We start from the raw sequence: 26,133 nt of genomic DNA, 5'->3' as shown, positions 1-26,133 counted from the left end.
CTGCAAATTTATCTTACACCTAACTGTTAAATGCGAAGTGCAGAACTTCTAGAAGATACTTGTTAAGCCAGGTCTCATTGAGTTTGGAAACCTTCCTAGACCTTGGGAACTTTTTCTAAGGCCCTGATGCATAGAGTAAAAACAGAGCTCCTTCTCTAAAACTGGGAATATGCTGTGGAATTGGGCACAAATTTGCATCCAATCTGGGATAGGTCCTTGCTTGGGTGGAAGCCATGGGTGGGAACCTCTGTGCTTTCCTTCCAGCTCACCCGGTTCTGTCACTCAGACCTCACTAGCCAATCAGAGCCTCCAGCGGACTCGCCAGAGAGATGGGAGGGCTTTTCTAGTCTCCAGGTCCCTGGCTATGCTTCTCCATAGAGGAAGGCGGAAGTTGTCCTGTGTGCTGCTCCTTAGGTCCTGCTTCGGGGAGCACCGGCAAGCTTGGCAGTCGCACAATGGTGAGTTAGGGGCTGCTGTCCCCAGATTGGGGTCAACCGCCGGCTCAGCCGCGGGTGCCGGTGTGGTGGGTTCTCCCAGAGGCTGGCTGGGAACCAGCGGGCAGAAGCTTGAGTTCGGCGTGTTCCTGCCGGGTCCCGAGTGGTCCTGCATGGTCCTTGCAACTCTCAGGGCCAGGCGGCAGCCTCTGAATAACTTCACTCCCTGGGCTGCGTCCGTGCAGAGTATTGGGAGCAGGTCTGTGCTTTGAAATTTCCTCCTTGTTGACGTCACTGTGTAATGCAGGCGCCTGCCGTGCTAGTATCATAAGGCAGATTTACCAAACTCGGAGAGCCCAGATCTTCCTAGTATGTTGCAGAAGTTCCGCACTTTTAATATTTAACATTTAGGTTTGGGATCCGTCTGGAGTTAATTTTGTGGAGCTTGTAAACAGTATCGCATGTGTAAAGTAGCACTCCACTGCTCAACTGTGATATAGAAGAATAGAATTGATGGTATTAGGATTTATCAAATCTTATGAGCCACACGAAGTAGAATTTAGCTAAGGGAGGGCTGCCTCCCAAATACTCCAAAGATAAATAGTATGTTGACCATGCCTGTTAGTAATTAGTGTGATAGGATGTAAATTCCTGTTCCCCAGGATTAATCAGTTATTAAGCTATATTCCTTTAACAAAGGAGGCAACATTGATTTACAACCAGCCAAAAGACCCATCCCCCATTCAAAACAGGCCTCTAACATGCTTCTCAATGGGTTATTGAAGGGTCACATGCAACATTAAGTCCTAGTGTGCCATAAAGGTATATTAATTCTAGAACAGCTGCATCTCCAACCTTTTTTTGCCCCCCAGACAGGGTTTCTCTGTGTAACACTGCTGGCTGTCCTGGAACTCACTTTGTAGACCAGGGTGGCCTTGAACTCACTGAGATCCACCTGCCTCTGTCTCCCAAGTGCTTGGATTAAAGGCATGGAACACCACCACCCAGCTCTCCAGCCCTTTTGAAAAGTAATTTTGAGTCAAGGTCTCCAGTGTTAATTGAGGTGGACTTGAACCATGTCTGCATCCCCACAGGGCATTGCCCTTACTGTCCTCCCAACTAACCACCCTAAATCCTTGGATTACAGGTCTATAGCACCACAGAATTCAAAAATTACCAGTTTGAGTCACAATGAGGGATGTCCATTGCAGTAACAGGAAAAAGATTTGTATGTGGAGCATACAGGACAGAAGAGGAGGAAAGTGTACTGTGTACACTGCAGGGGGAAGCAGACTAGACAACAGCTAGATCACAGACTGAAGGGCAGTGAGCTGCAGGGGTCTCCATTATAAAGAAGGACCTAATAGGGGAGGATTAGTGACTTTCTGTGTAATTTCTCAGCAAGTATTAATTCCTTCCATGTGAATGAACACAGACAGCATTGGTGGGTGTACAGTTTAGGGAGCACAGCTTAAACCACTGAGTACTCAGTTTCCACTTAGGGAACTCTCCTATGCAGATATGTGCAGTCCTGGTTGACACGTTAAGTCAGCTTGGAGTTTTAAGACACAGACCATTGTCTATAAATCTGTGTCAGCTTACAGCACTCAACAGCTAACATTTTACATGGACAAAGTCATGCAGTCTCTTATTAATGGCATTCTCTCTACCAGGGAAGTGCCCACTCTGTTTCAAAGTCAGGATAGTCTCATGTTCTTCCAATTATTTTTATCTTTTTAAAAAGTCAATTGTTGTCATTTTTGAAATTTCATTTTCTTTTAGCTAATTACTGCTCTAATCTCTATTTGTTTCTATTTTCCCATGTTTCCTGGTCATTAAGAATTTAATTTCATTTTTTTCTTAAGTACTATTTATTTATATGTATATCAGATTAATTTAGTGATTCTCAGTCTTGGAGGTTGTGGTTCCCTTTCATGGATCAGATGACTCTATCACAGGAGTGGCCTAAGACCATCGGAAAACACAGATATTTATATTATAATTCATAACAATAGCAAAATTATAATTATGAAGTAGCAATGGAAGTAATTTTATATTGGGGAGGGGGGGGGTTACCACAACATGAGGAACTGTATTAAAGGGTCACAGCATTAGGAAGGTTGAGAACCACTGGTTTAGATCAGTGTCTCCTGTAGCTCAGGCTTGTCTCACACTATGTAGTTGAGAATTGCTTTGAATATTTAATCCTGCCTCTGCTGCCCAGTGCTAGAAAGACAGTCCTCTTAACTCTTTCCAGGCTGGGCCTTGACTGGTCTGTGAGAAGGAAAAACAGACCAGTGTATGAGTGTCCTTCAACTTTTCTAGATTTTATTGGGAACTTAAAAGTGAAGAGGGATAGATGATTGAAAAATGTTTTGACTGCCATGTCTTGGGTCCACAGATCAGGCAATCAAGAATCTGGATAAAGAACTGAACTATTGTGAAACCAAATTACTGTAGTTACACTAGTTCAACCAAAATAGAAGAACTGGATAAAATGGTGTGGCCCTGTCTAACATGACTGTGTTTTCCAGATTTAAGATGTACAAACTGAGAGAAATGGCATGAGTAGTAATTGGTATGCTCCAAATCTCTAGTCTCTGGAGCACATGCCGTAAAGACTGTTACAACTTTTTAACATAATTTCTTGGGATTATAATTACATCATTTCTATCCTATATTTCCTGCCTTGAAGCCCTTCCATAGACCCTTCACTGTTTTCTAATTCATGGCCTCTTTTTGCTTTCACAACAGTTACTGTTTGAATGTGAGCTGTGTTTGACTAGGACTTCCCAGCTATGAAGCAATGGGTCGGCTGCACTGGACATAGGGTGTGTAATGGAATGAATGTGCACACAAAGGACCCTGTCCCTTGAAAGAGGAACAGGAAGTGCTCTAGGAGACTGGAAGATTCTAGTAAAATACTAATTTCCCAGACTACAGCCCTGTACCATAGGGTGGAAGGGCAGAGCTGGGAAGGCCTGTGTTGTCTGAGTCATTTGTTCTCTGCCCACCAAATAGGGGAGCTGCTAATGTCCTGGGGCCCAGCTAGGTGGCCCTAGTCAATGAGGGATTCTGAGAAGGCAATCAGGAGCACCAGTGGGAGGTAGCTTACAGGTTCTTGCCAGGATTCTCCTCTGGTTATGCTGTAGGGAGCTGTAAGAAAGACCGTAAGACATGCTATGGTGAATGTGGCACCACTGTCCCTAGACCAGAAAGAGCAGATTGGCTGAGATGTCAGAGTCCTGGCTTCTGGGACTGGGATGGACTGTGAGCCAGACTGTGGTTTTTTTTGGTCCCTGTGGTTACCTGGACAGTGGCCCTTGGCTTCTGAGCCTTGCTGAGTGGATTCCCTAGGGAGGGGGAGGCTCTGCCGCCCTGGCATGGGAGGCTATGCTGCTTGTAATATCACTGTCCAGGGTGCACAGAGGCATTGTTGTTGGTGTGCAGTGTGAAGACAGTTTGGAAAACTGAAGGCCTGGTTTCTAAAAGTTCTGAATATTGCATTCCACTTTCAGGTTTGTCTTATAAATGTTACAGATAGTTTAGAAACTGGTAGAAAGTAATGAATGGGATCATCCTTCAGCAATCGACGATTAGAATGCTTTTAACTTTCTCCTACTGCCAGCCATCGTGATTGTGATTCAGGGAAGTTCAGTTCCAGGGACAAAAGGTGTTTCTGAGCTGCAGAGGTTTCTGAAGTTTGTATGATGTTGGGCCGTTGCATAGGTCAGATGCCACATCTTGTATCATAATCCATGTGTCAGGAAGGAAACATTAAATTATTCTTCTACACTGTTTTGTGATTGGTACCATTGGGGCTGGGTTTGCCTGAAACCACAAGGGGACATGGGAGGACTGTAGAGCCATAGTAGGCTCTGGATTGGATCACCTCCATTTGCAGATGGAGCTCTAGAGCATGGGGCCTCTCTAAGAGAAATACCAGTAGCTTGGAGGGTCAGAAACATAACAGTTTAAGGGTCAGTGTGAGTTAATTTTGTGGGAATTGTGAAGTCTGTGTTTAATAAATTTCTATACACATAGAATTATAGGTAGCTGGGTAACATTGGTCAAAATCACACTTTTACTGGCTGAGTTTTCTTAGGTCTTTTAATTAAAAGTTGACTATATTTTCCTGCTTTTGTTCTTGGCTTTTTCTCTCTGTCCCCTTTATTCCATCATAAATATTTATACATTCTTGATTATTGTAGCTTTTGTGGTTAATATAAAGGTCACATTGTGCCAATGTGTATACTATTTTTTTTTAAAAAATAATCCATTGAGTATTCTGAGTGTTTCCACGTTGCATGTAGCTTTGGCATCAACTTTCCTGTTAAATTGTTGGGCATAGTCTTTGAATTGTAATCAATTTATGGTACAAATTGATCATATATAAACTCATTATTTTGTTTTTTTGTTTTGTTTTTTCGAGACAGGGTTTCTCTGTGTGTCTTTGTGCCTTTCCTGGAACTCACTCTGTATCCTAGGCTGGCCTTGAACTCACAGAGATCCTCCTGACTCTGCCTCCCAAGTGCTGGGATTAAAGGCGTGCACCACCACCGCCTGCATATAAACTCTTAATATTGATGAATTATGTTCCCAGTGATCCTTTCTTTCTTTCTTTCCTTCTTTCTTTCTTTCTTTCTTTCTTTCTTTCTTTCTTTCTTTCTTTCTTTCTTTCTTTCTTTCTTTCCTTCCTTCCTTCCTTCCTTCCTTCCTTCCTTCCTTCCTCCCTCCCTCCCTCCCTCCCTTCTTTCTTTCTTTCTTTCTTTCTTTCTTTCTTTCTTTCGTTTTGTTGTTGTTAGTCTGTGGAAAGATTTTAAATTATTGGATAAAAAGTGTTATGGGTGGGTGGTGGTGGTGCACTCCTTTAATCCCAGCACTTGGGAAGCAGAGCCAGGCAGATCTCTGTGAGTTCGAGGCCAGCCTGGTCTACAGAGCGAGATCCAGAACAGCCACCAAAACTACACAGAGAAACCCTGTCTCAAAAAACCAAAAAAAAAAAAAAAAGTGTTATGGGGATGGACAAGTGTCCAGCACAAATTCTTGGGGATGACCTGAGTTCAGATCCAGCACCCAAGTTGGGAGGCTCATAACCACATGCTACTCCAAATCCAGGGGATCTCATACACTCTTTTCTAGTGTCCTGTACACACATGGAAGAAGACATTCTTTCAACCACATAAACTTACACATGAAAAACAGTGATAAATTTGTTTTCAAAAGTGCTTGTGACTTATAAATCAATTAGAACAGAACAAGTTGCTTTAGGTGTATAATACAAGTCATTCAATGTTTCTTTAAAAGTCTGTTATCTTGCATTTGGTTTGGAAAAGTTTTTCTTCCCTCACTGTGATGCAGACTTACATCTAATCATCCATCATAGGAAAGCGATCGTAACTTTCATGAGCCAGAAGGTAGATATGCATAGTTAGTATAGCAAATGTTATATTTTATTATGCTGATGGTCATCACACAAGGTTTACAATCTAAATTCCTAACTAAGGTCCTAAGCCTATCTCCTCAAGGCTGCTCACTTGTGTGATGTATCTTAGGTGAAGGACTGGTCCAGTTTTTAAAAGTCTCCAATTCTGGATCCGGGGAGGGGAGGAGAGCTGCTTTAGCTGCTGGACAGATCAAGGTGATGTCTCTCCAGATGTACAGAGCAGAGCATTGCTCTTATTCTTTGCTTGTATACTGTCCAGTGGGAGTCATGAGGTTCTAGAACTGAGTCTGGTATCTTGAGTGAGTGATATCACTGGGTTCTAGTTATCAGGTACAGCCTCGGGTATAGTGGGGTTCCTAAGTTATTTTTACATACCTAAAAGGTGTTTTTTTTTTTTTTTTTTTAATTTTTCGAGACAGGGTTTCTCTGTGTAGCTTTGCGCCTTTCCTGGAACTCGCTTTGGAGACCAGGCTGGCCTCGAAATCACAGAGATCCACCTGCCTCTGCCTCTCGAGTGCTGGGATTAAAGGCATGTGCCACCACTGCCCCGGCTAAAAAACTATGCTCATTACATTCTATCCCCTGGTTCTTGATGTGCACACAGTGCTGATGGGGACTACATATAAGAATTATTAACAATTTCACAGCAATTTGAAAATTTGGACCAGAACAGGAAAGGTTCAGGTTCATTATTATATAGGGTACCTGAGTCAAAAACATGTCTCTGTTCCAGGGTTAAGCTAGAGATCTTAGACATGCTTACCTGTCCTTAGAAAGGAGCTGTAACTCTAGTAGCATTGTATATAGCCAGACAACCAGGTTCTGGGGGAAAAAAAAGTGAAATCCAAGATGTTTCTGATGATGTTATAGATGTCAACTGTGAGGTTGAAAACCTTCATGGAGCATGCAGTAAAGACTCCATTGCTAAGGTCTGTGAGTTGATTTTCAAATACCTAAGGGGTCAGTTCTGACATTTGGAGCTCACTGGGCAGAGTGGGTGGCAACAAAGATGTTGGCTCCAAGTGAGATGGTGTGTTCCTCTGTGTAGTAGATACCCTCTGTATTAGTCTAACCAGTCCATAGGTAAGAAAGAATCAGTGGGTACAACAAATCCATCCCCAGGTTTCCTAGGCAATGAGTGTATGTGCTAAGCCGGTACTGTATTGTTCATATAGACTAAGAGTAAATATATTTTGTAGAATCCATGCTCACACCAAGAGGTTTGCCTTGGGTCCAGTATAGACTTATGGATCACTGTTTTCATTCCAAATCCTGTAGAAAAGGGATGAGATAGGTCTGTGTGCTCATTGAAAAGAGTCTTGCTTGGATACATTCATTTCTTTGTTCTTCTGAAAAGTTGTAGGAGATAATTTTGAGAGATTTGTTTGTATACAGCTAGTTTCCACAAACTGTCAGCTGTGTATTTGTTAGACTCTGCCAATGATTGCTTTAATACATTTAGTTTCAAATTAAGGCCTGCAATCAGTTTTTTTGAGTAGTAGTTAGTCCATCAGACAAGGTGTTAATAGCCAATGTTTGTTCTTCAGTAAGATTTCTGATGTCTGCTGTATCTGCATTGATGTCTGAAAGAATAGAAGATGCTAGGCATAGTAAGCTCTGAGTAAGGAGCCAACCAACATAGCTCCAGCAACCATCAATTGTAAAGGTTTTCTTGCTGCAAACTTACTTCCTGAGGAAGTGGAAAGTCTGTTGTTTCATTGTCATGGAATGCATGCATGGTATTACAACTACAAAAATCCTTCCTCATTTGGCAAGCAGGTTTTCTTTCTTTCTTTCTTTCTTTCTTTCTTTCTTTCTTTCTTTCTTTCTTTCTTTCTTTCTTGCTTTCTTGCTTTCTTGCTTTCTTGCTTTCTTGCTTTCTTGCTTTCTTTCTTTTTGTTATAAAAATGGGTTCCAGTATGTCACTGATAATTAGTGAAGTCCCTTGTTCCTTTGGTTTCATAATTTTCCTTAAAAATGTGTCAGCAAATGTAGTTGTCAAGTTGTAAATCTTCTGAGAGTGGTGTATGAAAAAGACTGATAGGTCAGTTAGGTTACTCCATTGTCTCTTCCACCACTTAGACTTGTTGTTTTATTGGTGGTGTATTAAACGTATAGTGGTGGTCCAGTTGAAGTTGGAGCCCTTGATGGACAGCAAAGCAATTTGAATGAACTTGCCCTCACAAGTCCAGTATGAACTGGGTGATTGCATTGAAAAATCATCCCATATGTAAGAGGAGACATTAGTCAGTACATTAGTCCTCTTTGCATTGGTTGATAATCATCCCAAAGATTCTCGTATGAGGGTTGAGGCCTTTTGCACTAAAAACTGTGGTGGTATATAGGCCATGTCTGTAGAAAATATGGCTGGCTATGCTAAGGTATAATCTGAGTTGTGTAGAACACCATGCATGTACAAAGGGTCTGGGTGTCTGCATGAGTTCTCCTCAGGTGGTGGGGCTTCAGTGTTGTAAGATGTGAAGGGTTGTAGCAGCTGGTCAGTCAAGGTCATGGAAATCTGTAGTGTTCTGTCCCCAGTGCTGTAATTTCCAGCCAGTCATTAATAGGTGGAGATTGTCACGTCCGCCTCGACCAGCAAGGAAGACACAACACCAGGCTCTTCTCCAAGCAGTTTATTCAGGTACCTTGAAACAATCTTCTGACCCCGGGGAGAGCCAACCTACAACTTAAATAGCCTCTGGGTAGCCTACCCCAGTCTGCCACGTGGGTACCACGGATAGGTCCAGGTACGTGGAAGCAAGCCAGATCCCAGCCTTAGCCAAATAAGGAGTTGTTTTTCAGAGTTGTTTTTCAGAGAGCACTCACTGTCGGGAGGGTGGAAGGCGGAAGCCAGCGCCATCTAGGAGGCACGGCTGCACGCAGCTCTCTACAGGAAATGAATCATTTTCTGCCTTCCCTAGCAGGTGGTTATTCCATATGTCCATCTCATCATAGTAGGGTATGTTGGGAAATTTGGCCACAAACACTACAGTCACATTTGACATACTCAGTTCTTGGTATAGTCCAAAAATATGAATTTCGGCGTTTGAATCCATATGGTAATGGTATTGTATTACAAGAGAGAAAATGTTTGCATGGTGTTTTCCTATCAGTGTCTGGGTCAAAGGCACAGTTATGCCAAATTATGGGTTCACATGGGTTGGTTGTGGTTGATGTTGATGTCTCCTCAGTCAAGCAAACTGGCTCCTCATTCTGGTCTCAATCTGGATAGTTGTATACATTTTCATTTGCAATCCTGGTAGTTTTATTGTACTGGTAGTCAATAAATATACAGGGTTCATCTGCCATAAATATGAGGACAAAAATGCTGGGAGGAATTTTGTGTTTGTTACTATTTCTGTGTTTGGCATTTCAAATCTTATTCTTCCCTGGTTGTTCCTTGTAAGGTAGAAGGATGATTTAAGAGCTATTTCTCATTTTGGGTTTTTTTTTGTTTGTTTGTTTTTGTTTTTGTTTTTGGTGTTGTTTTTTGAGACAGGGTTTCTCTGTGTAGTTTTGGTGCTTGTCCTGGATCTTGCTCTGTAGACCAGGCTGGCCTTGAACTCAGAGATCTGCCTGGCTCTGCCTCCTGAGTGCTGGGATTAAAGGCATGTGCCACCACCACCTGGCAAGGAAACACAAACTCTTGACAATGTTCCTTCCTTCCAGAAGCTATTTCTCTTCAGTAGAAGTTGTAGATGGCTGATGTTACTGTGATATTTCTACAAATCTATGTTAAATGGCATTTCAATGTGTTTCTTTCCTAAAAATTTGTGTTCTCAGCATCCTCTTGGTCATTGGTGTCTATAGTTCTCAATATTGGTGCAATATGGGCATTAGCCTTTCTCATTCATCACAATAGTGATACCAAACTGTATTCCCAATAGCTTCACAATGAACATATGGAACATTGACTGCATTCCTAGTGTATGTGAGATTCTAGTGGGAATCAGTCCAAGGGGTAGCAGGGTAAGTCACCAATATCATGCTTTACTCTTGGCTTGTTTGTTATAGTTGCTGTTGGTATGGTGGCTGTTTCATTTATTGTTCCTGGTACTGCAGATATGGTTGCTGATGAAAGTGACGTCTCTGACTTTGGCCAACTTTTTTTTTTTAATTTTTTAAATTTTATTTTATGTGCATTAGTGTTTTGCCATGGGTTTTAGGTCCCCTGGAACTGGCGTTACAGACAGTTTTAAGCTGCCATGTGGGTGCTGGTAACTGAACTCAAGTCCTCTGGAAGAACAGTCAGTGCTCTTAAACACTGAGCCATCTCTCCAGCCTCGACTTTGACCATCTTAATGGTGTTGGTGATCGTGATATGAACAATGGTGTTGTCAACAAGCCTGAGGTTGACTCATTGGGTAATATTAAACTTATAGAATTTGACAGGAAGAGTCCCAGGAACAGGAAGAGTCCCAAGAACAGTGTCCTGGGTGTCTTGGCCGAGCAGATCAATACCATAGAGTTGTTCCATCTTATATTCTCTTTCATTTTCTTGTTGAAGTTTCTATGAGTCATAGGGTGTAATTTGTTATGGTTCTGCCTTGCCATGTTTATTTCCCTCTCTGTTTGGGCAGAAGTATAATGCCCAGTTAGCACCAGTGCTGAGTAAAGTAATCCTAAGGCTATTACTATCCTTTTGAAAGTGTAAATCCAATATATTGGGTTAACTACATTATGATTGTAAATCACCTAATTTTCTTTTTAAAAAATTTTTTAAAATTAATTTTATAAACCAACCACAGATCCCCCTCTCATCCCTCTTCCTGCTCCCCTCAAACCTTCCCCTGACCTACCCCCCAACCCCTCCTCCAAAAGGGTAAGGGCTCCCATGGGGAGTCAGCAAAGTTGAGGCAGGTCCAAGCCCCTCCCCCCTGCATCAAGGCTGAGCAAGGTGTCCCACCATATATAATGGGCTCCAGAAAGCTAGCTCATGGACCAGGGATAGATCCCGATCCCACTGCCAGGGGCCTTTCAAACAGACCAAGCTACACAACTGTCTCCCATCTGCAGAGGGCCTAGTCCAGTCCCATGCCAGTTCCACAGCTGTTGGTCTAAAGTTTGAGTTCCCACGAGCTTGGTTCATTTGTTACTGGGACTCTTCCTGTCAAATTCTATAAGTTTAATATTACCCAATGAGTCAAGCTCAGGCTTGTTGACAATACCATTGTTCGTTTCACCAGCACCATTAAGATGGTCAAAGTTGGGGCTGGAGAGATGGCTCAGTGGTTAAGAGCACTGTAGATTTCTGTAGATTTCCCCATCATGATCCTGATCCACCTTGCTCATATAATAATTCCTCTTCCCTCTCTTCAACTGGACTCCCAGAGCTTGGCCTGTTGCTTGGCTGTGAATCTCTACATCTGCTTCCATTAGTTGTGGGAGCCCACAAAAGCTTCCTTGTGAGATTTGAGCTTGCTTTACACAGCAGGGCTGCATTAGGGGATGGATGGCTTGATCATGTGCATGGTCATCAGGTGTTTGGGATGGTCTGCACTTGGCTGTGCTGGGGGAAGGTCTTTTGTGCCACCCCTTGGCATTCCTTTAAAAGCCCATTAGTAGAGACAGAAGGGGTTGGTGGATAAGGATCCAGACTCACTGGAGGTTATCCTGTGTTTCTATCTTTTTCTCTCCCCTCTATATTTCTATCTAAATCTCTTATTCCTCACCCCTCAAGAGTCCATGGGGTAAATAAATGTGGGAACTGGTCTCCCACACATGGAGCCACTGAACTGGGACCCAGGGACTTGGCAAAGCTTGAGGAGAAAGCCCCATGAGAAGCAGTTGAACTGGTCCAGTTTTGTAGTGAAAGTGAAGGTGGAGGAAGAATGAGGGGCTGAAAGACAACTGAATAAGGCTGCAGCATAGATATATCTCTTTATCAAAGTTTCTTTCTTTCTCTCTCTTATATCTATAAAAATTATGAAAGGTGGAATATAGGAATATAGTGTGAGAAAAATTTTGAATAAGAGTAGAATTTCCTTAGTGTTAAAATGGGGCATGAAAATAGTAAGCAAACCTTTGAAGAGTCACTTGTAGAAAGATTAAAAAATAGAGGGGTTAAGGTAAGTACAGAGGTTTTTGGAGTTCATAGAAGAACTGTGTCCTTGGTTATCTGAATATGGGACTTTGAATGCAGACTCCTGGGCATGAATTGGGGTTGAAATGCAAAAAACATTATGAAGAATATGAACCAGAAAGGATTCCTGTGGAAGCCTTTGGCCTGTGGGCATTGATTTGGGATAGTTTAGATCTAAGCTCTAAAACACAGGAGAAAATTTTTTCTGAGGCATATGTGGGAGAAACAAAACCCTCCACTCCACCAGCAGAGCCTGAGAAGACTTGTACAACACCATAACAACAGAATTAGTTTCCTCTTTGCCATGAAGCCAAAGTTTAGAGAACTGAAGTTTTCAGAAAACTTGGTGGTCTTTCTCTCTCAAAAACTGAAAACTTTCTTGGGAAAAACTTAATCTCTCTTTAAAAAACTAAAAGCCTTTCAGAACTTTCTTTCTCAGATTCTCTTTCTGTAAGGGCAAGAATTTAACTCACCTGGAAATCATCTGTCATTTGCTCTAAGAAAAAAACAAAAAGACCTCTTGGAACAAGACAAATTCTTTCTGCTAGCACTGTCTCTTTCGAGCTAGTGTTAGTAAAACAGCAGATACTTCATACCCTAGACAGAAATCCCCTGAGGCTAGATAGCCTAGCCCTAGATGCTCGGGAAAGTGCAGGCAGAAAGCCAAGGCAGGGATAGCTTCCCCAAGGTGAAGCTGCATCATAGGCTGTTCAGGACCTGGGGAGGGTCTGCTGGTGTGGAGGAAGCAGTGGAAGCTTTGAAATCCTCCCTGCAGTGAAGGAGGCAGGGCATGAGCTATGAAAAAACTTTCTCTGAAAAAGCTCTCTTTTCTATTGGGGAAAGGACCTTTCTGAAAAAGCTCTGTTTCAAATGCTTTCATTTTCTCCTTCACTGACCTGGTGAGCAGAGGGAGTGAAGCCCTGAAGGGTTTTTGCTTCTGGCAAAAAGCACTGAGTGTGTGTGGGCAGACGGATGCAACCCGCTTGGGGACAGTGTCAGGTGAAGGAAATACACCTGTCAATGCAAGCTTAGGGAAGAAAAAGATCTCCTGTGGTGAAAGAACAAAAACTTGAAATTTGACTTTAGCCATGTAACCAGAAACGGGAAGTGTGGAGTACCGGAAAGACAACCTGGGAAATGTAGTTCAAAAGGCAGTCTGGGAAACATAGTACCTAATGGAACAGCATGGCGATATAGAGAAAGGCATTATGGGAAATGTAGTTTTATCAGATTAAAATGGTGATACTGCTCAGAAACTCTTTTTTCAGCTCCGAATGCAGGTTTTTTTTCTTCAAAGCAATGTTAGAAAGCTTAATTTTACCTCATGAGAATGAAGAACAGGTGAGCAGCTTGCCTCTAAGGAGATTATTGAAGTGCTAATACTGTTTATCAACAAGCCACTTTGAAACCCTTTAGAAAACAAGGAAAAATGGCCCTTACACTGGGAGATTGCTTCAGGAGCTTGAGAGATTGAGTGAGGCTTAAGATTCAAGAGAAAAACATTGATATCATTAAAAAATGCTCATGGTAAACTTAAAAGGCAATTTTTAAAAATTAAGAAGGGGGAAAATTGAGAGTTTGCTGAATATCAACTCCAATGAAAAGCTGAAAAGAAATGGAGCTCAAAGCCACACTGCTTTTGTCTGACTAGTAGCAAATCAATGCAGGCTTGAGATAGTGTGTATTAGCTGCACAAGGAATTTTTGCTAAGAGCTTTATGGCAGCTCAGAACAGTAATTTCACCCTCACTCTGAGGCAAGGCTTTTTGGTAGAGCAAACTGAAAGTTCTACTGTAACAGAAACATTTGTCTGAATTGTGGCACAGGGGAGCTGCAATGAGTTAGGTAAAGGGACAGCCCCTAGTTAGAAACAGTCTATCACTGAGCGCATCTCTGCTGGCTACAGAATGGCTGAGAGAGCTCAGCAGGAATGGTGACTTTGGGGAGTGACATTTTCCTGAGAGTGTTCCAGCCCCCCAGCAACAAGTGTTACAACTCCATAGCAACAGAACTCACTAAATCACAGGGTTGAGAGAGCCAAATTAGACTCTTGTTTAAAACACTCAAGATCTTTAGGCATGATATCAAAGCTGACTATAAACTCTGAATTTTACTATAAATTCTGAACTTTAGAAATGATTTGTGTATTCTTGTCTTGTTAATAGTTTAGCTAAGAAATCTCTTCTAAATGTTAAGAAATCTCTTTTAGATGCTTACTAGTGTAACTTAGTTCTAGATGTCTGTATAGTTATAGAGTTTCCTCTTAAATATAAGGTTGGTAAATAGTTCTTCTAAGAGATATGTGCTAATAGAGTTTCCTTACGAATATAAGTTTATAAGATAATTACATAGTTTGCTCTTGAATATAAGTTTGTAAGAAGTATAAATAAGTAAGATTATAAAGAGTTGTAAATATGGAGCTGGCATTGGTGGCTCACACCTTTTATCCCAGCACTCACGAGGCAGAGCCAGGTAGATCTCTGTGAGTTTGAAGCCAGCCTGGTCTACAGAGTGAGTTTCAGGAAAGTCTCCAAAGCTACACAGAGAAGCCCTGTCTTGAAAAAAAAAAAACAAAAAAAGTTGTAATATGTATAGTGATGTAAGTGTAAGAAGTGTAAATACATATAGTAAATGGCCATGCTAGTTATAAATATGTATAGTAAATAGTCATGATAGTTGTAAATATGTAACATGTATACTAGAATTATGTTGATGTTAATGAACCAGAGTTTGGTAAAAGCTAAGGGATTCTTTAAGTTTGTAATTTGTCTGATGTGGTTTGCACAGCTAAGGCTGTTATAAACATCTTAGCTAAGGCTGTTATAAACATCTTAAGACTCATTCCAAAAAAGATATACCATCTTTATAATCCTCTACTCCTGTACTGGGAGGTGTGGCAACTATGCATATTACTGTGGAGGTTGTAAACTCAATAGGAACCTGGGCCAGAGCTAAGTTAGCTCAGTACTCCCTCCTACCAGAGACTGAGAGTCAAGGATGAGCAACTTTCTCTTGCCAGCTTCCCAACCTAAGCCAGAGGGCATTTGATGGAAAGTCCAAGATGGGTAAGGGTTGTCTGGCTGAAGGGGATGACCTAATATAGACCTCAGGCTATCTGATGGGGCCTGATAGGCTCTTTAAAAAATAGAGGACGGACCTGTGGGAGCCCACAAAAACTTTCTAGTGAGATCTGAGCTTGCTTTACACAGTAGGGCTGCATTAGGGGATGGCTTGACCATGTGCATGGTCACTGAGTGTTTGGGGTGGTCTGCACTTGGCTATGATGATCTTTTGCTACACTCCTTGGCATTCCTTTAAAAGCCCTTTAGTAGAGATAGAAGGGCTGGTGGGTTTTTACCCAGTCCCTCCCAAGGCTATCATGTTTCTGTCTCTCTCCCTCTATATTTTTATCACATATTCCTCATTTCTCCCTGCTCAAGAGTACCCTGGAGGGAAAAATTGGGGGCAGGCCCCCCACAATCAGTTACTGGATGAAGGCTCTGGAGTAGGCCAGTTGAGGCACTCTCCCCTATTGCTAGCAGTCTACTCTGGGGTTGTCTTTGTGGATTCCTGGGAATTTCCCTAGTATCAGGTTTCTTCCTAACTCCATAATGTCTCCCTTTATAAAGATCACTTTCATTGCTCTCCCATTCCAACCCTCCCTCACCTCAACCATCCTGTTATTTCATGTTCTTGTCCCCCATCCTCTCCCCTCTATTGTCCTCCCATCCCCAGTTTACTCATGGAGATCTCATCTATTTCCCCTTCCCAAGGTGATCCATTCATCCCTCTTAGGGTCCTTCTTGTTTTCTAGCTTCTCTGGAACTATGGGTTGTAGTCTGGTTATCCTTTGCTTTACATGTAGTATCCACTTATCAGTAAGTACATAGCATGTTTGTCTTTCTGAGTCTAGGTTACCTCACTCAGGATATTTTCAAGTTCCATCCATTTGCCTGCAAATTTCATGATATCATTGTTCTTTACAGCTGAGTAATACTCCATTGTCTATATGTACCACCTTTGCTTTATTCATTCTTTAGTTGAAGGGCATTTAGTTTGATTCTAGGTTCTGGCTATTACAAATAATGCTGCTATGAACATAGTTGAGCAAGTGTCCTTGTGGTTCGATTGAGCATGCCTTAGGTATATGCCCAAGAGTGGTATCATTGCATCTTGAAGTAGATTGATTCCCAAATTTCTGAGAAGTTGCCATACTGATTTCCAAAGTGGCTGTACAAGTTTGTACTCCGCCAGCAGTGGAAGAGTGTTTCCCTTGCTCCACATCCTCTCCAACATAAACTATCATCAGTGTTTTTGATCTTAGCCATTCTGACAGGTGTAAGATGGTATCTTAGAGTTGTTTTGATTTGCATTTCCCTGAGGACTAAGGATGTTGAGAGTTCTCTGTTTAGATCTGTAGCCCGTTTTTAAGTTGGATTGTTTGTTATTTTGATGTCTAGTTTCTTGAATTCTTTATATATTTTGGAGATCAGCGCTGTCAGATGTGGGGTTGGTGAAGATCTTTTCCTATTCTATAGGCTGTCATTTTGTCTTATTGACCATGTCCTTTGCCTTACAGAAGCTTCTCAGTTTCAGGAGGTCCTATTTATTAATTGTTGCTCTCAGTATCTGTGTTACTGGTGTTTTATTTAGGAAGTGGTCTCCTGAGCCAATGTGTTAAGGCTACTTCCTACTTTCTCTTCTTTCAGGTTCAGTGTAGCTGGATTTATGTTGAGGTCTTTGATCCACTTGTATTTGAGTTTTGTGCATAATGATAGATATGGATCTGTTTGCAATCTTCCACATGTTGGCATCCAGTTATGCCAGCATCATTTGTTGAAGATGCTTTCTTTTTTTTTTTTCCCATTGTACAGTTTTGGCCTTCTTTGTCAAAAATCAGGTGTTCATAAGTGTGTGGGTTGATGTTAGGATCTTCAATTTGATTCCATTCATCCACCAGTCAGTTTTTATGCCAATACCAAGCTGGGGTTTTTGTTTGTTTGTTTGTTTGTTTTTGTCTTATTTTATTTTGTTTATCTATAGCTCTATAGTAGGGCTTGAGGTTGGGGATGGTGATGCCTCCAGAAGTTGCTTTATTGTATAGAATCATTTTAACAATCCTGGGTTTTCTGTTTGTCCATATGAAGTTGAGTATTGTTCTTTCCAGTTCTGTGAAGAATTGTGTTGGGATTTTGGTGGGGATTGCATTGAATCTGTAGATTGATTTTGGTAAGATTTCCATTTTTACTATGTTAATCTTACCTATCCAATCCATGAGCATGGGAGATCTTTCCATTTTCTGATATCTTCTTTAATTTCTTTCTAAAGAGACTTAAAGTTCTTGTCATACAGGTCTTTCACTTGCTTAGTTAGTGTGATCCCAAGGTATTTTATATGATTTGTGGCTATTATAAAGGGTGATGTTTCTCTGATTTCTTTTATGGCCTGTTGATTTGTATATAGGAGAGTTACTGTTTTTTTTTTTTTTTTTTTTGAGTTAATCTTGTATTCTGCCACATTTCTGAAGGTGTTTATTAGCTGTAGGAGTTCCCTGGTAGAATTTTTGGGGTCACTTATGTATACTGTCATATCATCTGCAAAGAATGGAAGTTTGACTTCTTCCTTTCCAATTTGTATCCCCTTGATCGCCTTTTGTTGTCTTATTGCTCTAGCAAGAACTTTGAGTACTTTGTTTAATAGTGTGGGGAGAGTGGATAGCCTTCTCTTGTTCCTGATTTTAGTGGAGATTCTTTGAGTTTCTCCCCATTTAATTTGATAGTGGCTGTTGGCTTGCTGTAAATTGCCTTTATTATGTTTAGATATGTTCCCTGTATTCCTGATCTTTCCAAGACCTTTATCCAGAAGGGTTGTTGGATTTTGTCAAAGGCTGTTTTGTCATATAATGAGATGGTCATGTAATTTTTTTCTTCCAAATTTGTTTATATTGTGTATTACATTGACAGATTTTTGTATGTTGAACCATCCTTGCATTTCTGGGATGAAGCCTACTTTGTCATGGAGGATAATTTTTTTAATGTGTTCTTGGATTCAGCTTGCCAATATTTTATTGAGGATTTTTGCATCAATGTTCATGAGGGAGATTGGTCTGTAATTGGTCTTTGTTACATCTTTGTGTGGTTTGGGTATCAGGGTAATTGTAGCCTCAGAAAAAGAGTTTGGTCATGTTCCTTCTGTTTCTATTGTGTGGAACAATTTGAAGAGATTTGGTATTAGCTCTTTGAAATTCTGGTAGAATTCTGTGCTGAAACCATCTATCTGGTCCTGGGCTTTTTTTAGTTAGAAAACTTTTAATGACTGTTTCTATTTCCTTAGGGGTTATAGGTCTATTTAAATTGTTTATCTGGTCTTGATATAATTTTGGTATATTGTACCTATCCAGAAAATTATTCGTTTCTTTTAGATTTTCCAATTTTGTGGAGTACAGGGTTTTTGAAGTATGGCCTGATGATTCTCTGAATTTCCTCATTGTCTGTTGTTATGTCTCCTTTTTATTTCTTATTTTGTTAATTATGGATGTTCTCTCTTTTCCTTTTGTCTAGTTTGGATAAGGGCTTATCTCTTTTATTGATTTTCTCATAGAACTAACTCTTTGTTTCATTGATTCTTTGTATTGTTTTCTTTGTTTCTGTTTTATTGATTTCAGCCCTCAATTTGATTATTTCCTGGTGTCTAGTTCTCCTGGGTGAGTTTGCTTATTTTTGTTCTAGAGCTTTCAGGTGTGCTGTTAAATTGCTAGTATGAGATTTCTCTAACTTCTTTATGTGGGCATTTAATTTTCCTCTTAGCACTGCTTTCATAGTGTCTCATAAATTTGGATATGTAGTACATTCATTTTCATTGAATTCTAAGAAGTCATTAATTTCTTTCTTATTTCTTCCTTGACCCAGTGATAATTAAGTTGGGCATTGTTTAGTTTCCATGAGTTTGTAGGTTTTCTGTAATTTGTACTGTTGTTGATTTCTAACTTTATGCCATGGTGGTCTGATAAAATACAGGAGGTTATTCCAATTTTTTTTGTGTCTGTTGAGATTTGCTCTGTGACTGAGTATGTGGTAGATTTTCGAGAAGGTTCCACGGGGTGCTGAGAAGATATATTCTTTTGTGTTAGGGTGGAATGTTCTGTAGATATCTATTAAGTCCATTTGAGCCATAACTTCTGTTAGTTCCCTTATTTCTCTGTTAAGTTTCTGTCTGGCAGACCTGTCCATTGGTGAGAGTGGGCTGTTGAAGTCTCCCACTACTAGTGTATGGGGTTTGATGTATGATTTAAGCCTTAGTAATGTTTCTTTTACATATGTTGGTGTCCTTTGTATTTGGGGCATAAATGTTCAGGAATTGAGACTTCATCTCAGTGGGTTTATTCCTGCGATGAATATGTATTGTCCATCTGATTTCTTTTGATTGATTTTAATTTGAAGTTTATTTTGTTATATATTAGAATAGCTACACCAGCTTGCTTCTTAAGTCCATTTGATTGGAAAGTCTTTTCCCAGACGTTTACTCCGAAGTAGTGTCTGTCTTTGAATTTGAGGTGTTTCTTGTATGCAGCAAAATGATGGATCCTGTTTTCGTATTCATTCTTTTATCCTTGTCTTTTTATAGGTGAATTGAGTTCATTGATATTAAGAGATATCAATGACCAGTGATTGCTAATTCCTGTTATCTTTTGGTGGTAGTGTGCATGTATTTCCTTTCTTTGGGATTTGCTGCTGTGGGGTTATCTATTTCCTGTGTTTTCATATGTGCATCTAACTTCCTTAGGTTGGAATTTTCCTTCTAGTGCTTTCTGTAGGGCTGGATTTGTGGATAGGTATTTTTTAAATCTGGTTTTGTCTTGTAATATCTTGTGCACTCTCTCTATGGTGATAGAAAGTTTTGCTAGGCATAGTAGTCTGGGTTGGCATCCGTGGTCTCTTAGTGTCTGTATAACACCTGTGCAGGACCTTCTGTCTTTCAGAGTCTATTGAGAAGTCAGGTGTTATTCTGATGGGTCTGCCTTTATAAGTCATTTGGCCTTTTTTCTTTTGCTGCTCTTAATATTCTTTCTTTATTCTGTATGTTTAGTAGTTTGACTATTACGTGGCGAGGGGACTTTTTTTGGGGTCTAGTCTGTTTGGTGTTCTATAAGCTTCTAGTATCTTCATAAGTATTTCCTTTTTTAAGCTGGAAAAGTTTCTTCTATGATTTTGTTGAATATATTTTCAGTACCTTTGAGCTGGTATTCTTCCCTTTCCTCTATCTCTATTATGTTTGGCCTTTTCATGGTGTCGCAGATTTCCTGGATATTTTGTGTGATGACTTTTTTGGCTTTAGTGTTTTCTTTGACTGATGAATCTATTTCCTCTATTGTATCCTCCACACCAGAGAGTCTCTCTTCTATCTCTTGTATTCTGTTGGTTATGCTTGCATATGTAGCTCCTGTTTATTTAATCAGATTTTCTATTTCCAGCATTCCCTCAGTTTGTGTCTTCTTCATTGTTTCTAATTCAATTTTCACATCTTGAACTATTTCCTTCACCTGTTAATTGGTTTTTCTCGGTTTTCTTGACTTTGTGGGATTTACTGATTTCTTCCAGTTTTTTGTTTGTCTTTTCCTCAATTTCTTTAAAGGAATTTTTCATTTCCTCGTTAAAGACCTCTATCATCTTCATAAAGTTATTTTTAAGATCACTTTCTTCTGCTTCTCTGTTGTGATGTTAAAGTCTTGCTGTGGTAGAACTGCTAGATTCTGGTGGTGCCATATTGCTCTTTATGTTGTTATATGTATTTTTGCACTGGCGTCTACCCATCTCTTCCTCCAATAGGTGCAAGAGATTCTGTGTCTGAAAAAGCTACTCTTGGTCCAATGAGAGCTGGTGGGTTCTGTGTCTTAGGAAACAGCTGAGGTCACAGGATGGGTGGTTTTGGTATAGGGAGTGGGTCTTGTAGATTGCAGTGTCCAATGTGGGGTGTTGTTAGTAAGCCTTGCCGGAAGGGGTCTTTCCTTCTGGCTGGCAACTGGGGCATTGATGGATGGAGTTGGGAGGGACACACATTGTGCCCCAGAACCTAGATCCTAGAGGCAGGACTCTCTAGGTGGAAGAGGAATCACTCACCTCCTAGTTCAAGCAGAGCTGGCAGATTCTGTGTCTCCCTTCTGCTTCTTCTGTGTTAGCATGTTCAGCTCTTACTGTAGTGGAACCACTAGGTTCTAGTGGTGCCATATTGCACTTTATGTTTTTGAATGTATCCTTGCACTGGCATCTAGCCACCTCTTCCTCCCATTGGTGCAAGCAGTGTTTGTGTCTCAGTGAGCTGCTGTGGTCTCAGGACATGGGTGGGTTTGTGCTCAGCATGGGTCTTGTAGATTACAGAGTCCAATGGGTGATGGGAAGGCCTGCCAGCAGGAGTCTTTCTTGCTGACCTGCAGCTAGGGCTGCAATGGGTGGGGGTTGGGGGACAGGTTGTGCCTTGGGTCCTAGGTCCTAGAGACTGGGCTGACCAGCTGAGAGAACAGTCATTCCCTTCTTGGTCTAATCAGACTGGTGTAGTCTGTGACTTAGGGAGCAGCTGTGATCTCGGGGCATAGGTGGGTTTGGGGGAGGGAGTGGGGCTTGTAGATTATAGGATCCAGTGGGGGGGTTGGTAGACAGGACTTCCTGCAGGAGTCTTGCCTGCTGGCCTGCAACTGGGAGTGTGGGGGCACAGGCCTAGAGGCTGGGGTGACCATCTGGGAGAACAGTCACTCACCTCTTGGTCCAATCAGAGTTTACCAAGTCTAGGTCTTGGGGGATGGATGGGTTTTGGGGATGGATTGGGGCTTGTAGATTACAGGGTTCAATGAGGGGGAAAGGTGGGCAAGCCTGCTTGCAATAGTCTTGCCTGCTGGCCTGCAACTGGGGCTGCAGTTGGTGGGGGTAGGGGAGCATGGGTTATGCCCCATCCCTAGGGCCTAGAGACTGGGGTGACTGGCTGAGAGAACTTGCAGCCTTTTAGAAAAATGTTTCTGTGACACACTCTCTTATGTTCACTCAGGTGGCCTTGATCCTGGTCTGCTGCTCTTTAGGTCAATGACCTTGCTGTCCTCTATATTACACCTTCAAAATTCTAGAATGACTGTACCACCTCAGAGTTGTAAAACTGTCCATTTGAGTCATGTTGTTGACTATCCATTGCAGTCACAGGAAAAGGTTTTGTGTGTGGAGCATGGTTTCTGCCTTCAGACCAGAATAGGAGGAATAGTTTATTGTATACACTGAAGGGGAAAACAGTGTAGTCAATCAGCTGTTGGAGTCTCCATTATGGAAAAAAAAAAACCTGATTGTAGCAGGGTCAGTGTCTTTGTTTTTCCTATCATGTATTAATTTATGTCATGTGAATGAAGACAGACTAGATTGGTGGGTGTATAATTTAGGAAGATAAGCTTGATCCAATGACTACCGACTTTCCAATGAGGGAACTCTCCTATGCAAATATGTTCAGTCCTGCTTGAAACAGTTAAGTCAGTTCAGAGGTTTGAGACACAGACCATTGATTATAAATCTGTGAGTCAGGTTACAGATCTTAGAAGCCAACATGCACATATGGGCAAGATCATTTAGTCTCTTATTAATGACATTCCTGCTACTAGGGAAGGGCCTACTCCTTTTCAATCTCAATATATCTCTTTTTTTTCTTTAGTCTTTAAGTATCTTTATCATTAAATAAGCCAATTATTGGCATCATTTTTAAATTTCATTTTCTTTAAAGAACACTACTGTTCTAATATTTATTTGCTTATGTTTTCCAATGTTTCTTTGTCATTAAGAATTTCATTCATTTTTTCTCAAGTGCTGGTGACTATTTCTGTTTAGAGTAATGGCTTCTGTAACTTAGGCTTGCCTCATGCTATGTAATTGAAAATTAATTTGAAGACAGCTAATCCTGCCTCTGCTGCCAGTGCTGGGGAGACAGTCCTGCAACTCCTTCCAGGCTGGGCCTTGAATGGTCAGTTAGAAGGAAAAACAGACCAGTTAATGAGTGTCCTCCAATATCTCCTGTTTGAAGCCACCCCACCCCCACTTTTCCCCCAGGGTATTCTTGAACAGGAGCAGCAGGAAATATTAGATAGAAATATAGCTGGAGAGAGAGACAGACCGAAACATAGAATAGCCTTGGGAGGGCCTGGATCCTTATCCATCAGGCCCCAACTATCTCTGCCAAAGGGCTTTTAAAGGAATGCCAAGGGGAGGAGCAAAAGACTTCCACCCAGGGACAGCCAAGTGCAGACCCTTCCAGCCACCTGGTGACCTTGCCCATGGTCAAATCATCCCCGTATGCAGCTCTGCTGTGTCAGGCAAACTCTGATCTCACAAGGAAACTTCTGTGGGCTCCCATTTTCTCCAACTTTTATTGGGGACATAACTAATCGAGAGGGACCTGTGGACAAATTGAGTTCATTGACCAACTTTGAAGCTGATGTAGTGACAGTGCAGAAAGGGAGGGGCAAGAAGGAAGGTAAAACTTTCCTGCTTTGGCAGTAGTTGATATTACCAAAGTATAGTCCATAATAAATTTTAGATTATCAGTGAATGTCCTGACTGGCTATTTCTCGGTTACACAGCTGAGAAAAACCAAGAATCTAGATAAAGGACTGACCTTATCATGAAGCCAAATTAAAACAGAAGATCTGGGCAAAGTAGTGTGATCCTCCCTCACAGTGCTGTTATTTTCCTGGTTGAAGATGTTCAGCCTGAGAGAAAAGATATGAGTAATCCCTGGTGTACTTTCATCATGCAAAGCCATAGTCTCTTGACCCAACCCATTTTCCATTATTGGCAAAGGAGAGAGTGGGAGTGCACAGGATGAGTTCTGGCCAGTGATTTCTTGGAGTTTGATTTTGTTTCTAATCTTGTTATTCTTGTTTAAGGGACCATGATCTATATTTGTAGTTGTGTCTTAAGGTCTCTCTTTTTTTTTCCAGTGGTGCCATCTAGTTAGTTTTATTATCATCTAATTATATTGTTGTTTCTCTGGAAAATGATGGACCTTCACCAATTTTTATATTCAGAAAGTTTACTATATTGTGTTAAAAGTTCCTTGAGTTTTTGTTGATTTGTGAACTTTCTGTGGAGAGAGAGTTTTAGTTCTAGGGACAGAGATGTGGCATTGGTGTAATGGAAAATATGACCACCAATTTTGCTGTTAAGGAGATTGCCCTGAATAACTTGAGCCTCTCTGTATTTATTTCACTTGAAAGTCACAAAGTTTATAATTTCAGTTTTATTTCCTTAAATTTGTTCCAAGAAGCTAGACAATAATTCACTGAAAGTTTTATCACAAGTTTCCTTCTCATATGCTTTATTTCCCTTAGACATTTAACCTTATGACCTCATAGTTAAGCACCTCTCAGTGGTCATCATGGTTAGCACATTGTTGTGGTGGTATTTTATTTGTGCTAAAATGTGGTGATATTTTATTTGTGCTTTAATAAATAAAGCTTGCCTGGAGATCAGAGGAAAAAAATCAAGCCATTATTAGTAAACAAAGAAGACAGGCAATGGTAACACACACCTTTAATCCTATCACTTGGCATGCAGGGATCTTTCTGGATCTATTTGCTCATCTCTCTTTTTATGTCTGTTAGTTGGCATTTCTCTTTTGAGGCTGTATCCTACTCAAAGGGTGAAGAAATGACAGGTGAGCTTCCTATTCACTTTCCTTCTAAAGTAACTTGGTGATTATATTAGAGTTTCAATCATGGAATAAGTGTGGGAAGCACTGGAATTATATAAATATATTGTCAAAGAATTATGCATTTATAATGCTATCACTATCACACTTTTTGTTGTACACATGTATGGGATATTTTAGAATGCAGTGACCTATGATGATGTGCATGTTGACTTCACTCGGGAAGAGTGGACTTTGCTGGATCTTTCCCAGAAGAATCTCTACAAAGATGTGATGTTGGAGACTTACTGGAGCCTCACTGTTATAGGTAAGACTGAATTTTACTTCATGTTTTAGAATAAAGAGACAACTGTTTCTTGGTTATTGATATTCTTCTATAATTTCAATTGAGAAAGGAAGAATGAGGTGAATAAATCAGGCATGGTTTTAAGGTGAGCTGAAGATAGTAACCTAAATTTTGCACAATTTCTAATAATATAGCATACATTTTCTGGTTCTATATTTTAGGCTACAATTGGGAAGACCATAATATTAAAGAACATTGTCAAACTTCTAGAAGACATGGAAGGTAATTTTCATGTGCAAGCTGATATAAATATGCATTTGAAGAAATTTTAATATGTACTTTAAGTTTTGAAGGAAAGCAACCGTGTAAATAAGCACGTCTTAAAGTGTATTGATTATTAAATTCTCACAAATCCATGTATCTCATTGTCAGAAAGATGATCTGTCTTTGCAAGTCATTCTTTTAAGAAAGAAGACAAGGAAATAATGCCTTAACTCATATCCATTTGAATCACAGCCCCATGAGAGTTAGGCTGTAGAACTGCAAATCCTTTTATTTTTATACCACTCAGATGTTGGAAAAGGTATATATGTTGAATAGGTGATAAGTATATGTCCAAAATCTTGTAATAAGCAAGTAGTTCATAGTAAAGCTAGTGTTACTCATATATTTGTAGTGACTTTGCTGAGTTTAGTGAGTGGCAGTTTATGAGTATCAAGAAGGTGTTTGTGAAGAAGCCTTAATTCCTATACCACATTTCTGAGAAACAGAAAGTCAATCTGTGTGAATGTGATATGGAACCCTTTTATTTGTTATTTTTCCTTTAATAGGTATATGTTGCTCTGGATTCAAGCCCTGTGAGCATAGGGATATGGAAAGAAGCAACATATCTCTCTCTTTTTACCAGAACAATTAGACAATATGTAGTAGTCTCTATGTTGAGTAGACTTGTTGAATGTTATACAAGTTTACAATTAATTTGTTTTCCAACTTCATTGGGAATGCATCAAAAAACTCACACTACAGAAAAGCCCTATGAGTATTGGAATGTATAAATACTTCTAGTTGTCCTGGTTCACTTTGAAAATGTAGTATGATTTATACTATAGAAAAATTTATGAATGCAGTAGATATGGTAAAGGTCTGAGTTCTTCCAGTTCTCTTTAAATATGTGAAAAATCTCATATATAAAAAGGATGCTATAAATGTGAGCC

At 40.5% G+C, this 26,133-nt stretch overlaps 2 pseudogenes; both read left to right on the top strand.

Annotated features, from left to right (window-relative positions):
* Positions 1 to 349: 349 nt before the first annotated feature.
* LOC128119191 (zinc finger protein 431-like) overlaps positions 350 to 26,133 on the top strand; it is a 28,437-nt pseudogene continuing 2,653 nt past the window's right edge.
* LOC128119192 (zinc finger protein 431-like) overlaps positions 362 to 26,133 on the top strand; it is a 62,318-nt pseudogene continuing 36,546 nt past the window's right edge.

This window comes from Peromyscus californicus, unplaced genomic scaffold (assembly GCF_007827085.1).
Source record: "Peromyscus californicus insignis strain IS unplaced genomic scaffold, ASM782708v3 Scaffold_23__1_contigs__length_62951481, whole genome shotgun sequence".
Classification (NCBI taxonomy): domain Eukaryota; kingdom Metazoa; phylum Chordata; class Mammalia; order Rodentia; family Cricetidae; genus Peromyscus; species Peromyscus californicus.
This window is presented reverse-complemented; position numbering and strand designations above follow the sequence as displayed.